At 40.9% G+C, this 14726-nt stretch overlaps 1 protein-coding gene across 1 annotated transcript in view; it reads right to left on the reverse strand.

The window, feature by feature from the left end:
• The window catches only part of RD3 (RD3 regulator of GUCY2D), a 28579-nt gene extending 24419 nt beyond the window's left edge, over positions 1 to 4160 (reverse strand). Inside the window, exon 1 of the mRNA XM_016430140.2 lies at positions 3803 to 4160. The gene's annotated coding sequence lies outside the window, so the exon portion shown is untranslated. The remainder of the gene's footprint in view (positions 1 to 3802) is intronic.
• Between the last annotated feature and the right edge of the window lie 10566 nt (positions 4161 to 14726).

Genomic DNA, 14726 nt, shown 5'->3' on the forward strand with positions numbered 1-14726 from the left:
ATGAATAGATTCATTGGGACTAACGGGGAGAAAAACCACTGATGTTATTTCTTCTGATATCCATGAAAGGACAGCTCCTTCCCTCATGGGCCATGCCTTCAACTCCTTTCATGAGAGCAAGGATACAGGGCTAGAATATCTTCTGAAGTCATTGAGGCCAACCTCCTCATTTTATGGACAAAACAACAGAGGCCTAGGAATAATAAGCAACTTGCCCAACATCATACACTTTAAAACTGGCATACTATGCCCAAAGGGCACTAAAAGACTGTCTGCCCTTTGATCCAGCCATAGCACTGCTGGGTTTGTACCCCAAAGAGATAATAAGGAAAATGAGTTGTACAAGAATATTCATAGCTGCGCTCTTTGTGGTGGCAAAAAATTGGAAAATGAGCCCTTCAATTGGAGAATGGCTAAACAAATTGTAGTATCTGTTGGTGATGGAATACTATTGTGCTCAAAGGAATAATGAACTGGAGGAATTCCTTATGAACTGGAAGGACCTCCAGGAAGTGATGCAGAGCGAAAGGAGCAGAACCAGGAGAACATTGTACACAGAGACTGATACACTGTGGTACAATTAAATGTAATGGACTTTTCCATTAGTGGCAATGCAGTGATTCTGAATAACTCAGAGGAATCTATGAGAAAGAACACTATCCACATTCAGGGGAAAAACTGTGGGAGTAGAAACACAGGAGAAAAACAGCTGCTTGATTACATGGGTTGAGGGGATATGATTGGGGATATAGACCCTAAATGATCATCCTAGTACATACATCAACATGAAAAAAGTTTTTGACCAAAGACATATGTAAAACCCAGTGGAATTGCAAATCGGTTACGGGAGGGGTTGGGGAGAAGGGAGGGAAAGAATATGATTCTTGTAACCAAGGAATAATGTTCTAAATTGACCAATTAAATAAAACTAAAAAAATTAAAATTAAAAAAAAAAACTGGCATAGCCAGGATTCAAGGTCCTGTGGCTCCAGATGCAGAGATCTTTCTTCTATATTGTACCTTCTCCCTCTCTCTCCCCTCCTCTCTCTTTCCATTCCCAGCTCCCTTCTGCCTTCTCTTCCATCTCCTGTTTGCTCCCGCCCATGCTTCATTTTCCATCCTCCCTCACACACTGTGCCTTTTATTCTGCTTATTTTTAAATATCTCCAAGGAAAAGGATGGCTCCTTCACTTCACAGAACCCAAGAGACAACGCTACCAGCTGTGGCTCATTAGATAGGTTAGAAAAATCAGAAACGTGCCTCAAGGGCAAAATGGAATTTGAGTGTTTTCATTTCTCTTCGGTTACAGGGTTATTAAAAGTCAGGGCAGGGAACAAGGGAAATCACAGTGATGAAAATAATAGCAAAGTTTTATCCTCTGTGCATGAAGTGGGATGCTTCTGACACTTTTAACAAAGTACGCCCGGTGAATGGTTCAGCTAGTCTCTGGTGCAAATCATCTAGGGTTACCCATAGTCATGGCCCTGCCTCCTTGGGATCAAGGACTCCCCAGTATAGGTCAGAAGTACAGACCATGGCTGGACTAGATCATCTAGGAAGCTATCCTTCCTTCTTCCCTTTTATTAACACCATCTTATAAGCAAGAGAACTAAGCTTCAACAGACACTTATCCAATACCTGCTACATCAAGGTTTTAGAAGCCAGTGGGGGGGGGGTTCCCTAGAGAAAAGAGTCCTGGATTTAGACTCAGGTTCAAATCTCCACTCTGATTCCAATTCTGTGACTGTAGGAAAATGTCTTCCTTTCTCAGAACCTCAGATTTCTTTTCTGTAAAATGAAGATGATAATACTTGGACTACCTACTTCCCAGCTAGGTTGCACAGTAGATGGAATGCTGGACCTAGAGTCAAAGAGACTCTTTTTCCTGGTCTTAGACTGTGTGCCTCTGGCCAAGTCATTTAACCTGTTTGCCTCAGTTTCCTCATCTGAAAATGAGGAAGGAAATGGCAAATCACTCAAATATCTTTGCCAAGAAAACTCCAAAGTGATCTTGGGTAAGTCACATAACCCCTATTACCTGGTCCTTACCACTCTTTTGCCTTAAAACCAATACCCAGTATTGATTCTAAGATGAAAGGTTAAGGGTTTAAAAAAAAAAAAGAAAACCCCAAAGGGATCATGAAGAGTAAGACAAGACTGAAATGACTAAACAACCTCCTAAGGTTATCGTGAAGAATGTGCTTGGTAACCTTCAAAGGCTATCCAAATGTGAATTATTATTCTCATTATTATTTTTGTCATTTCCTCCATTAGATGGAACTGCCTAGTGGAATTCCCAATGTCTCATTCTACCTCTGTATAACCTCTTTTGCCCAGGACAGGGTTCTGCATTCAGTACAAAGCACGGGACTGATTCATAGATCTGGTTAACTTTATGAATAAGTTTCTGCTAAATATATGTTAATGGAGGGAGGTAGGCTAAGACTTTCCAAAGTCACTAAAATGGGCCTGACCTAGCTGGCCTCCTCATGCCCCTGTTGTCACCAAAGCTCTTAGACACCTTTGCATGAAGGAAAGGGACCCCTCATAGAAGGGGTGAGGGTAAGGGATGTTTTTTACCTCACTACAGAAAAGAAAAAAGACTCAGAAAAATTGATTACTAAGCCAGAACACATGATGTGATTCATTGCAGCAAAGGTGTAGCCAGGGCTAGGGTGGTTCAGTGGGTGCCATTGGAGGGAATAGAATAAGCTTCTCAAAGGAAGGGGCCTTTTTTGTCTCTGTATTCTCAACTATGCTTGTGCATAGCAGGCATTTAAAAAGTCTTATTGCTTTGGATTAGAGGGGAAGCCACACCAGGGAACCTCAATTTATAGATCCAACTTTGCTTCACCCATCACCCAACAGACTTTGACCTGAGCTGTTCACAAGAATTGATGAGTCTTTTTTTTTTTCTGGGAGATTCATAGACTTAAAGCTGGAAAGAACCTCAGCAGGCTATCTAGTCCAATCTCTTAGTTTACAAATGTGGAAACTGAGGCTGATTCAGTGACTTTCCCAGGGTCCCACATATCAGAGGCAGGATTTAAATTTAGATCTCTCCGATTCCAAGTCCAGTACTCCATTCACCATGACACTTGGCCACCTCTTTTCCTTTCTCTTTTTCTATCTCATCTCTGAGAAAGTCAAGAAAGAGGACATTTAGGGATATTAGATAACCACTAGTCTGGTTTCACTGGCCTCGAATGACAAAAATCAGAAGACAAAATTTCAGTGAAACATGATCTGGGATCTGAGTTAAGTGTTTGAGTTAAATCATTGGTGTTGTGGTAATTGTTTTAACAATTAGCTCTTGGAAAAAAAATGTGTCTACCAGACATATTTTAAGTTTAATGTGCATTAATAATGTTTTCAAAAAATAATAAATCACATCTTGAAAATAGCATTTGCCATTTTTTTGAAGTGGAAATGCTCATGCTGAAAATTTAACAATCTGCCCCAGAGAATCTAGTCAAGCTGGCTCCAGCAGCATATCTCTGAAAGGAATCAAATGGAGCATTTTCTCTAAACTTTATCTGGAGCACATACCCATCCATAATCATGCATTTAGAAAAGTATTAACAGGTCTGCTCTTTCCCAACTCTGTCAAATATACCACCCAGGAGGTACCAGTATCCAGGGGAGAGGAAGGTGACTATAAAAATTAGTTCTTGGTCCCTGAAGCCTGCCTCAAAACTGGTCCAGATGGGGAGCTAACTTCTGTCCCCCTCTATTCTTGTTCTGCTCTGATTGCCCAAAGTGTTTCTCGGGGCACAGATGTCCAAGTGGGAGACTTCTTACCTGAGTTTCTGGAGTTGGATGCAATAGCTGGCACCTTCTGGGCAGAGAGGGTGTACCACTTTCTTTTTTCCAGTTGTGGAGAGGGGATTGTCTGGATCCTTTCAAGGAAAGGCAAGAAGATATAGTGAAGCCATGAGATGGTAGGGAAGGGTGAGTGAGCTTATGTATGTGAGGAAGTGGGGGTGGGGAAGTGTGGCTGTCTAAATTAATCTTTTAACTAAGCTCTCTGCTACTGCTGGCTGCTGCTTCCTCTCTCCTTCTGTCTCTCTCCCTCCTCCTGAAGGGGGGACAACAATAGGAGAGGTAGGAGAGAGTCCCAGGAAGCAGCAGGGCTGTGGCTTTGTCTCTTAGCCTGTCTGTCTGATTGTCTGGTTCCTATTCTCTACAAGAGTCCTGGGAGATTTGACTCACAGTTTTTCCCTGATGAACTGTTGGCCACATCCCAGCTCATGATGCTGTTACCATGGAGACTCACCTAAGCCTATTTAGCATTGAGAAGTATAATACAGGGGGATGGGGAGGAACAAGGCTAACTGAGGCAGGGGTCTGAGAAAAACCGACAGAGCAAAAATAGGCAGGGTGGGAAGACAGAGTTGGGGTGACCCCACCCTATGGGTGCAACAACTGTTGTACCTTCAAAAAATGTTGTTGTTCAGGAGTATTTGACTCATCATGACACTATTTGGGGTTTCTTGGCAAAGATACTGGAGTGATTTGCCATTTTTTCTTTCCTGGTTCATTTTCTAGATGAGGAAACTGAGGCCAACAGGGTGAAGTGGCTTGACCAAGGTCTCTCTCTGAGGCTGTATTTGAATTCTGGAAGATGCATCTTCCTAACTCCAGGTCCAGTACTCTATGTACTGAGCCACCTAGAGTAGTTTCTGCTAAATATATTTTAATGGAGGGTGGTAGGCTAAGAGACCTTTCCACTGGCCACTAAAATGGGCCTGACTTAGCTGGCCTCCTCATGCTCCTGTTGTCATAAAGCTCTTAGATACCTTTGCATGAAGGAAAAGGAGTACTCATAGAAGGGTAGATTCTTAAGGCTATGTCTGATATGGATCCTTTAGTTCTTTCTAGCCTCAATCACCACTTAAATCAGTCACACTGAACTTCCCAACCCAGTGATGATGCAATATGAAGGTGCAACTGACTGCAAGATTCACATCGACAATACCTCCTTCAGGGCTCTGACCAAACCCATCATTCCAAGGCCCACTTGTCTCTCTTTATTTGATAGTGACCAGAGGTAAGATGTGCTCACTTATTCCCCCTGAGAGAAGATCATAATCAGGCAACAAGCACTATCCAAATGCTCATTACAGAGTTTTACTAGAACAAGTTCTGGGTTTGAAGGCCCCCTTGGATAAGTCATCTGAGCATCATCTGTAAAATGAAGGGATTGGATTAAAGAACTGTCGAGCTTCTTTCCAGTTCTAGACTGATGAGTCTATGATCCTATGACCTCTCTATGCTCCCATTTCTTTATATGTAAATTGAGGTTGGAATAGATGATTTCTAAGATCTCTAGAGCAGTTAGATGGCGATGTGGACTGAATGCACGTCCTGGAGTAGGAAGACTCATCTTCCTGGGTTTAAATATGTCCTCAGACAACTGTGTGACTTTGGGCAAGTCACTTAATCCTATTTGCCTCAGTTTCCCCATTTGGAAAATGAGCTGGAAAAGGAAAAGGCAAACCATTCCAGTATCTTTGCTAAGAAAACCCTAAATGGGGTCACAAAGAATCAGCCATGAATGAAATGACTCAATAATGACAACAAGGTCCTATTCAGAATCTGTGATTTGTGAAAGGTCTCCTAATCATGTGGTCACAAATTTAAAGTTGGAAGGTTCTTTAGAGATCCTTTACTCTTACCCCATCCTTTCACAGGGAGAAAAGCGAGTCCCAAAGGGGAAGTAGCTCCATCACATAGGTAGTAAGGGACAGAGTCAGAACATACTTCTTCCTCACACCTGAGACAGATTTGTGATTGGGACAATATGTTTTCACCTGTGTGATTGTTCACACCCTGTTCCTCAACATGCCTCTGCCTCTTCTCCCCACCTCCCACCTCTCTAAATCTCATCCATCTTTTAGGGCAAGAGCCAGTCCCCTCCTCCTTCACTAACGCCCCTTTGGATGATCTCTCCCTTATCTGAATTCCTGGGTTGCTTATTGTCTATAAAAGTCATTTTTACTAATCACAGCATTGTTTGGTAATTGTACAATTCCAGCTTTTAAAGTGCAATGGGTATAATGTGGTCCAGCCAAGTACAATATTTTCTCCCTCATTTAGAGGCTATGGAAACTGAAGCTTAGAGTAATTTATAAACTAGTCCCCAAATCACACAGCAATTGTAAGGTACCCAAACTCAGGATCTCTACTTCCCAATGTACTCTGCCTTCCACTATGACTGTGATAACCAGGAAACAAGGTTATGTCCTATCTCCCTAACTAAACTGCAGTCTCCTTGAGGAAAAAGTTAGACATAGCTGAACAAATGACAAAGGGACTGTAAAAGGCACTAGGAAATATTGATTCTAGGCTATGGTTTAAAAAAAAACAACAACAAAAACTCTTCACAAGGGAGGGGCCATATAGGACAGGGGCTAGAAATCAGTAAATCAGAGAATCCTAATTCAGTGCACTGGGCTGAGCTTTAGAGAAATAGAGACAAAAGGAAAAAGAATTCCTGACCTCAAGGAATTTACAATCTGACATATAGAGGCATACAATGATAATGATAAAAACTGAACTTATGATTTCACTGGTAATACAGATCCTAGTTGAGGAAATTCACTTTCTTGGGACAGAATTAGACATCTCTGCAAATTAGAGTCTTACAGAAATACCTACAGCTCTGGGAATTTAAGTGACCTGCCCATTGTCACACAACCAGTATGTATTGGAAGCAGAAATTTGAACCCAGATCTTCCTGACTTCCAGGCCAGTTTTCTATCCATTCTGCTATTAAACTATTATTATATTATAAGTATATGAATAAATGTACACACATATTAGGTATAATGTAATTTGGAGGGATAGGCTTTAGGAACTAGAAGGGAAGAATCAAGAAAGGAATAATGCAATGCTTAAGCTGAGCTTTGAAGGAAACTAGGGATTCTGAGAGACAGAGGTGAAGAGGGAATGCATTTCAGCCATGGAGGAAAACTAGTACAAAGACACAGGGAGGGAAATGGAATGTCATGCATGAAGAACTAAGAAGGTCAGTGTGGGTGGACATAAAATGTGTGTGGAGGAGAATAATATATACTAAAGTAGCTAGGTGGTATGGTGAATAGAATACCAGACTTGAAATCAAGAAGATTCATCTTCCTGGGTTCAAATCTGATCTCAGACACTTACTAGCTGTGTGACCCTGGGCAAATCATTTAACGCTGTTTGCCTCAGTTTCCTCTACTGCAGCGGTTCTCAACCTGTGGGTTGCGACCCCGAGAGAAAATACATACTTCCGATGGCTTTAGCCACTGAGAAATCGCACTACTTTACAGCAAGATCTTGGAAAGAATGGGGACCCTGCTGCCCACACATTGTACTAATATTAGTTACTTATCAGCAGCCCTCCCCCTATGAGGGGTGATGGATTTACCCTGTTGCCTGGAGACGGGACTCAAAAAGAGACCCAGAGAGAGCACCTGGGCGCTGGCTCTGGAGGGGTTAAGAAGGAGTCCTGGAGCAAATAACTCCTGGAGTGGATAACGGAGCCGAGTAACGCCAGCAAAGTGAAGCCTCAGCTCGAGCTGGAAGGAGACAACAGGAAGAAGGCAGTGTCTGCGGACCCCCTCCCCAGGCAGGACTTACTTCCCACCCTAGTGCTCAGGCTGCCTCCTGCTGGATTAATATTTCTCAACATATAATTAAATATTGTTTTTATGATTAATCACTATGTTTAAATTATGTTTGATTTGTAGCAATGAGAATACATAATGCATATCAAGTATTTACATTCTGAATCATAACTGTAGCAAAATTACAGTTTTGAAGTAGCCACCAAAATAATTTTTTGGTTTGGTGTCACTGCAACATGAGGAACTGTATTGCGGGGTCACGGCATTAGAAAGGTTGAGAACCACTGCTCTACTGTAAGGTTAACTGAAGAAGGAAATAGCCAACCACTCCAGTATTTTTGCCAAGAAAACCCCAAATGGGGACACGGATAGTCAGTCATGACTGATACAAATCAGAAACAACAAATATGTAATAAAATTGGAAAAGTAGATTGCATCCAGCTGGCAAAAGGCTTTAACTGCCAGAATAGTTGATAGTTGATTTCAGAGGTAAAAGGGAGGCAGCCACTGGAGTCTATTGAGCAGAGGAGTGGTATGGTCAGATTTCCCCTTCAGGAAAATTTGTGTGTGTGTGTGTGTGTGTGTGTGTGTGTGTGTGTGTGGTATCCCCTTACAACAGAACCTCCTTTCGGGCAGAGATGTGTTTTCTTCTTGCTTCACATCCTAGCACCCAGTTTTGTACATAGATGGCTCTTAATAAATATGGGTTGCATTTAACTGAGAATATTTTGAGTCCTGGGCAATGAGGAAGACACCTCTGCAGGGTAGCCCAAAATCAAGGTAAGCCTTCCCCCAGGTTACCATGCATATTTCTGAGCCCAGAGGTCCAAGAGAGTTTTGAAGCCTCCAGAAGGACTCAGTCTCTCCTGAGGTACACCACCAGGTACCCTGAAAAACACTCTTCCACCAACTATACACACACACACACACACACACACACACACACACACATACACACACACACCTCACACACCTTTATGGGGCAGTAGTACTTGGGTTATTAACATGATGATATAGAGGACCTACTTTTATTATGGCTCCAGAGAAACATGACTTCCAAGAGAAATAATCTAATTTTCTCACCAAGTTTGGGCTTTTTATTTGGCCCCCAACTCTAGCCTTTAGGTTGGGGATACAAGGCTGTGAGGGTTCTCTGGTCAGGCTTCTGTTCCTATGCTGTATAATTGTAAGACATGGAGTCTCTCAGTTTCTTCCTTTCCATAGTGTGACTACTCAGTGGGGTCTCTTCCCTCCTTCCCCTCCTAGATATTCTGAGTAAAAATAAGATGATGTAGGAAAAATATTTTAAACTGCCAAAAAGAAAGATTTCACTCCAAGAAAGAGTGAGTTTCTTACTGGAAGTATAATCAAAACAGGCAAACAAATCACTAAATTCCCATGTTGTCTGATTTAGCTCAATTGACACCCTCCCCCTTATATTCCTAAAATGGAATCAATTGATACCAGGAGTCTAGGGGCAAAGCTTCAGAGTGCAAACACGAATCTCAACTCTCACATCTTTCCTGGTCCCCAGTTTTTCTGTGGACCCTTCAGGAGAGGGGAGGAAGAAATATTCCCTTCTTTTCTGTCCAGCCTTTTCTGAACAGTTGTTTAGTGAGGGTTTAATGTCTGCATTGATGGTAAATTTATTTTTGATTCATTTGCCTGCAGGGGGCTTTGTGATTACCCTATCTGAGTGAGAATTTGTACTGGGAGAGGAAGTTGGGTTTTTCACTCCCCAGTAGGCATCAATGAAAATCGCTGATCTGTGGTTAAATATTCCACAATGAATCCATTGCAGAGACACAAATGGGGACCAAACACCACTGCACAGATGGTGCTTGATGAATAAACTGGTGATGTAAAGTTATAGAGTGAGAAGAAGAGAGAAATGGAGAAGGGGGTGGTGGTGGTAAGATTTAAAACATTATGGTAGAGGGAGAGAAACAGGGAGGGAGGTGAAGAGAGAGAGCAGTCTTTAGCCAGATGTCAGCATTGCAGACAGGGTAGAAACATCTTTATAGGCTGTCTTTTCCCAAATCATATAGGAGGAAGATGAGATTTTAAAGAAAAGCTATTTTGAAGCAAAGCAATGTCCACTTGGCCTGAGATTGCTTAGCCATAGCATTTGGAGGCAAAAGACCTGGGTTTAATTCTTGAATGAATTTAGGCAAATCACTTATTATCTCTGGACTTCAGAATTTTGTTTGTTTGAATCTACAAAATGAGGAACCCCCCAGCTCTGAATTTATAAACTTTTGTCCCTACCTGGGTGTCGATATTTGCATAGACCCCACCTAGACCCACTTCTCACATTTCTTCCTCAGAATCTTAATATTTCCTTTCTCAGTAAAAATAAACTTTTCACTATCAGGAGTCACATAATCTAAGAGCTAGAGGGAATTTCAGAGGCCATCTATTCTAACCCTTGCCTCAACAACCTCCCATATATATGGGTATATAGACAGATATAGATATATGGGAATACAGGTACCTCCATGCACTTATAACTGGGCAGAGGTTTGTTTTTTAATTTCTTGAAATATGATACCATGGCTCTTTTTGTTCATAGCTTTCAGACAGTCCAATGAATGGTTCTTAAACTATCTCTCCTTGATCTGTTTGCCTGGTTAATTATTTTTCTTCTATTTTTTAGATTTTTCACTTTGTTTTCTTATCTCTTGATGTTTCATGGAGTCTTTAGCTTCCATTTGGCTAATTGTAACTTTCAAGCAATTATTTTCTTCAGTAAGGTTTTGTACCCCTTTCTCCAAGCTGTTAATTCTCTTCATAACTTTCTTCCCTAGTGCTCACTTATTTTGTTTTTTAAAACTCTTATCTTCTGTCTTTGAATTGATACTAAGTATTGGTTCCAAGACAGAGAGTGGTAAAGGGCTAGGCAACTGATGTTAAGTGACTTTAAGTCACCTACCAGGAGGTTCTGCAGACTCAAAGCAACTGAACTGCTGGTTCCCTTTTAGTGTGAGACTCCTGACTTGATTATTCCACTGTAAATTTATATGCTGGGCTAAAAATTAGAACCGAGTCACCTGTTCTGCCCAATGATCATAACCATATAATTATATTTCCAAAACTTATTCTTCGCTCAGTACACAGCTAAAGCTCATACTGGATAGCTCCTCTCTGCCCTAGATCTGTGACAAGGAATTAGATAGGAAGGAACAAAACTGCCACAGGGACACCTGTTCCTTTACCCCAATTCAGGAATTTCATAGGACAGATTTCTGGCACTTCCTGCCCTAGTGACCTGTCTGAGACATTTTTAGTCTCTGGGCATTGCAGTATACTATGCATGTTCTTGGCCAGATCCAGTCCCTATTTTCAATGTCAAAAGACCTCTATCTCACTAACCTTCCCTATGCTGGAAAAATAACTCACTATATATTATTCAGGGCATCTAGGTGGTGGAGTAGAATGAGTGTCAGGCCCAGAACAGGAAGATCTGAGTGCAGATGTGACCTCAGACACTGTATGACCCTGGGCAAGTTACTTAACTTTGTTTGCCTCAATTTCCTCATCTGTAAAATAAGCTGGAGAAGGAGATGGTAGATTACTCTAGTATTTTTGCTAAGAAAACCCCAAATGAGGTCTAAAAGCATCAGACACAACTGAAATGACTGAACAACATGACTTATTCTTGGCTTTCTCAATCAGAATGCAGTCCCATGCATTTTTAGTGAAGAGATATCCAACTTGGGACTTGAGAGCTACAAGCTATTTCATAAAATTCACAAGTACCTCTGAGCCATATTAAAATGTAATTTGGAAATATTAACAAGATAAACATATGTATTATACAACATAGATAATGTTTATTTGTGGTTTTCTGAATCAATATGTGGCCTGCAGAGATCTATTTTTATTTGAGTTTGATGCCACTTTTATAGATCTCTGTGGAGAAGGGATAATGGAGAGCTAAGCTCAGTTGCTTCCTCTTACTTAGCATTATGACTTCACCCCCTCTTCCTTCACTTCCAATTGAAAAGGCTCTCCAAATACTACCAGAAGGGCCCTTGCCACAGGGTTTCATGCTGCTGTATCTGATCATCCAATTACTCCATCTTGGTTGCATCACCCTTGCCTTTGCCCATGATATGACTCAGAATATCATATGTTCCAACTAATATAGCTTGAAGGTTCAGAATTGGACCATATAGAGTAGTACATATTCTTCCCTTCCCTGTCATATGCAAATTCTATAAGCAATCAATGAATTTATGTTAGAGGACAAAGTTGTCCATGCCTTTCACAATTGTTTTCTAATGGAAAATTTCCCAAGTTCAATCATTTCCCCTACTTTTTTCAAACTAACATTCCCTCTGACCCCCATTCTCTTATAGAATCTTTATGAAGATTTATTCCCTCCACCTTTATTTTACCTGGAACACAATCATAATATCTTATGTTTATCTTTCATTTTAATGATTGCAAGTCATTTAGAATATGCTATCTAAATGAAATATTCTATAAACCTCACAAACCACCCCTATCAGCACCATATTTTAGAGGACTTGTTTCCCACTTCCTTCTGCAAATACTTTATTTTGCAACTCACTAATGCATTTATACTCCAGATGTTCCTGTTTTTAGATGGCATTGTGCTAATTGCATCAAGCCCTGGAATGTCATTGAGCCTTCTAAATGAGATAGATAATTGCTCAAAAGAGTTTGGACCAGCCATCATAAAGGAAGTAACAAATAACTAAAAACTGCTTGCCATCGAGACTATGATGTGTACAGAAGAAGTGGGTAATGGATGTCTCCAGAGAGTTGTGTGTGACTGCTAAAAATGATGCACCAGTAAAGTAGCAAGAGTAAAGAATAACCAGTGGAGAGCCTACATCCTCAACTGGACAACATGCAATGTCAAGAAAACAGCACATTGGGTAGACTCTTTCCAATTTTTATGGATTTATGGGAGAAATGAATGGGAGTCAGGATGGGCAGGCATGGATAGGGTGCCACCTGTATCACTGGAAATTACCTCAAATCAGTAGGATCACAGAGCAGTGTAAATAATGCCCTTCAGGATAGGGACTGGACATATATATGTATATGTATTTATATATATATATACATATATATATATACATATATTTCTATTTGAGTTTGATGCCACTTTTATAGATCTTTGTGGAGAAGGGATAATGGAGAGCTAGGTTCAGTTGCCTCCTCTTACTTAGCATTATTACTTCACCCCCCCCCCATAAAGGGATGGAGCCAATCTTGATGTATACTTGTATCTCCGTTAACCTTTAGAATACTCTGTACAGAGTAGATACTTAATAAATGTTCATTGAATGATGGAATGCATCATTGGCAAGTACTTCAAATCAGAATCAGTCAAAGCTCTAATGTGGTTAATTGGGGGATCTCTGTCCCAACCAGAGAAATATTCTCCTTATCAGCCAGTGACCACTGTTCCCCCAATTTATGCTCTTGAAGTTTCAAGTGGGACTATTCAAACCACCCAAGGCTATCAGTTCCATTAGTTACCAGCCCACCCCAAGCTGAAGCTATACCTTTAGCAGTTTCTAAGGGCTCATGCCACCATTCTCCCAATCTAGCTAAAGAGGCAGAAGAAAGAAATGATAAGTAACCTAAGATTGGAAATTATGAATAATCTAAGCTCTCTGTCTCTCTGTTTTTGTCGGTTGGTCTATCTGGTCTGTCTCTTGCTTTCTCTCTTTCTGTTGAGATATCACACTGGAAACATGTTTGACCCATACCAAGTCTTTAGTCAGTTCAAACCCCAAGACCTTCTTTTAAAATGGTTAGCAAGTCACATTTTCCTCTATCCTGTACTGGTGGATTTTGCATTTTGAGCCCAAGTTCAGGGTCATTAAAAATATTTAACACTTATGATTTTCACATTATTGTATTCAGGCCACCATTATAACTTGTAGACATCTTCTTTTATCTTGATATATCTAACATATTAATAATCCTTTCCAGATTTCTATCACCTGGATACTTGATGACATGCCACATATACAAATGAGTCTTAGAGGCAATTGATAACATAGTGATAGAGCCTTGTTCTTGGAGTAAGGAAGATCTGAGTTCAAATTTTGCCTCAAACAAACTGTGTGACCATGAAAAGTCACTTAACTTTTCTTAGTTTTGGTTTCCTCAAATAGAAAATGAACTGGTTGAACATGACGACTTCTGAGGTCTCTTCTAACTTATGATCTTATGATGCTAAGAATAAATTGTGAACAGAACAGAGCCTAGTTTAAAGATCTCTTTTCAGGTTGTTATCAAACCATTAATTCACATTCTTGGGACCAGTCATTCAACCATTTAACACCCTCCCCCCAGCAGGTGATCATTCAGTCCTCATCTCCCCCGTTTTATTCATAAAGAGAGTACCAGAGACTCAGTCAAATTCATTGTTATATATGGTCCCTTTTCATTATCTCCTCTGGCAACGCTAAGCACTCAATCATGGCTCCTCTCCAATTCTTGGATGCTTGGGGTTTGACCATCACATTCTCACTATTCCCTGGATGGTTTTGCTTTTGACTTTGCCACCACCCTGCTTCTATTTGGGAGAAATCTGTGGCTACCCTGCCTAGTTTCTCCTGCTATGTTGATTGGCAGATTCAAAGCTCTGTTAATAAATTAATTAAGAAATTAGCTATAGGGAGAAGCTCATGAATGTGCACTAATAAGCATGATATAAGGTAGGGAAAAGAGAAATTCAGAAAGAGGGCACTAAATTTGAGAAGAGAAGATACCTTATTTTCACTAGTTTGAGATGTTCTACCCCTCACTCCCTCAAAGCTTTACTTGTTCCAAAAAGAACTCTTATCACAAAGGCGACCCAAAGGGTCTCTTGGAATCAAGATTGTTCAAGTTGGGATTTAATTCTATGGCAAGAAACTTTGTAAACTCCCCCAAGGGGGGGGGGGGGCAGCTGGGTGGCTCAGTGGATTGAGAGCCAGGCCTAAAGATGGGAGGTCCTAGGTTCAAATATGGCTTCAGACACTTCTCAGGTGTGTGACCCTGGGCAAGTCCCTTAACCCCCATTGCCTAGCCCTTACCACTCTTCTGCCTTGGAGCCAATACACAGTATTGACTCCAAGATG

Source organism: Monodelphis domestica, chromosome 2, assembly GCF_027887165.1.
Source record: "Monodelphis domestica isolate mMonDom1 chromosome 2, mMonDom1.pri, whole genome shotgun sequence".
NCBI classification, from domain to species: Eukaryota; Metazoa; Chordata; class Mammalia; order Didelphimorphia; family Didelphidae; genus Monodelphis; species Monodelphis domestica.